At 36.0% G+C, this 1,748-nt stretch overlaps 1 protein-coding gene across 2 annotated transcripts in view; it reads left to right on the top strand.

The window, feature by feature from the left end:
* tafa1b (TAFA chemokine like family member 1b) overlaps nt 1-1,748 on the top strand; it is a 185,419-nt gene that overhangs the window by 28,128 nt on the left and 155,543 nt on the right. The gene's annotated exons all lie outside the window — the stretch shown is intronic.

The following is a 1,748-nucleotide window of genomic DNA, read 5'->3' as shown; positions in this document are numbered from 1 at the left end:
GGGAAAGAGAGAAAGAGAGAGAAGGTAGCAGCTGCGGATGTTGGTAATATGCCTCGGAGTGGCGTTCTCAGATTTTTTTTTGTCACGCACAAAGGTGCCATTTTGACGTCAAGCATCATGCTTGAAGAATGGCTCTCTATGGCTCTGCAGCTGTGTCTTAAAGACACCTGCAATTTTTTACATCGTATGCTATTACTGCACCCTTTTTTCCTGCTTCCTTCCATGTTCTTTATCGGTAAGCCCTCATATAATATTATTTGTCCATGTCACGACAGGTCAACAGTTGAGTTGCCATACAGTGGGGTCCAAAAGTCTAGTAAAGAAAATGCTTCTGTTTTGCATTTTTCTAATTTAATACAAACTTTTTTAAATGACAAATTACCGTATATTATCTGGGTTAGTATGATGGTTATTTTTGTCTTTTAGATCTAGTAATTTATTAAAAAATACACTATAAATGCAATTTATACTTGCAATGAATTCAGCCATATTTTTTTAATTTATTAATTAACATAGCTCTTTTTAAATTTTACATATGGTTTACAATGATTTTAATACTGTTTTATATAAATACTGTACAGGCAAAATGTCCTGATATTATAATCGAAAGGAAATCTGCAGTAGTTTGGTATTCTTTGGTGTATCTGTATATAATTAAAAAATATATATTATTTAAATATATAACACATTTTGACAATAGGGCCAACTGCCTCACTGGTTATTAAAATAATGTCATGTAGTCCCAACAGCATGCAGAAACATAAACATAAAACAACAAGTGAAGTCATAGAGAAGACCCCTGAAGACCCTTGTGGCTCTTTGTTAAGATCAGAAAGTTTAATAAAATATTAAATAATTTTACCTTTTCATGACAAGGCAAGGTTAGGCTGTTTGTATGTTGTACATGTTCCTAAAAACTTAATTATATTTATTAAAGGGGATATCAGATGCCCATTTTCCACAAGTTGGTATGATTCTTTAGGGTCTTTGTGAAAAGTCTATGACATACTTTGGTTAAAATTTCTCAATGGTAGTGTAAAACAACACCCTTTTTACCCTGTCAAAAACAGCTCTGTTCACAGCAGTCCGTTTCAGTGCATGTCCCTTTAAATGCTAATGAGCTCTGCTCACCCCGGCCCTCTCTTCCATGCCATTATCATGAAACTGTAAACTTTAGCTGCATTTAGCTGCGGAACTTGCTAACTAGCATTATAGGAAAGGCGATTTGCAAAGATTCATAAAAAAAAAAAAACTTATACTCGCTTCTTCTGTAGGGGAAGCTGGATCACGAATGATTCGTGCGAACATAGATGCATTTAGGTAGATCGAGGGGCACATTCCCTTCAAAATAAAAAGTAATCCACTGCGTCTTCAGCGGCTCAGATGTCGGGAATAAATGATGACTGCTATGTTTATTATTACATCCAACAACAAAACACCTCTGTCTTTTATGATACAATCTTGTCTACCCCTGCTCCGGCATAAAAACAATGATGGACTGATGACAGCTCACTCAGGGAGGGTCTAAGGTAAAACACCAGTGTCATTCAACAATCGTGGGAGGGGCCTTGGCCTGTGTGACGTACATCAGGCCAGAATCTGTGAATGGCTTGATCTGACAAAGGGGTTATTATTTTGGGTGATTTAAAAAAAAAAGCACTGGGTGGATTTTTATCATTATAGGGTGGTTGTGTACACACACAGCCAAAACACATTTATGTTCAAACACCATGTAAAAGTGAATTTTG

Source organism: Sinocyclocheilus anshuiensis, unplaced genomic scaffold (assembly GCF_001515605.1).
Source record: "Sinocyclocheilus anshuiensis isolate Anshui unplaced genomic scaffold, SAMN03320099.WGS_v1.1 scaffold51, whole genome shotgun sequence".
NCBI classification, from domain to species: Eukaryota; Metazoa; Chordata; class Actinopteri; order Cypriniformes; family Cyprinidae; genus Sinocyclocheilus; species Sinocyclocheilus anshuiensis.
Note: the sequence above shows the minus strand (reverse complement) of the source record. Positions and strands in the feature narration are given on the sequence as shown.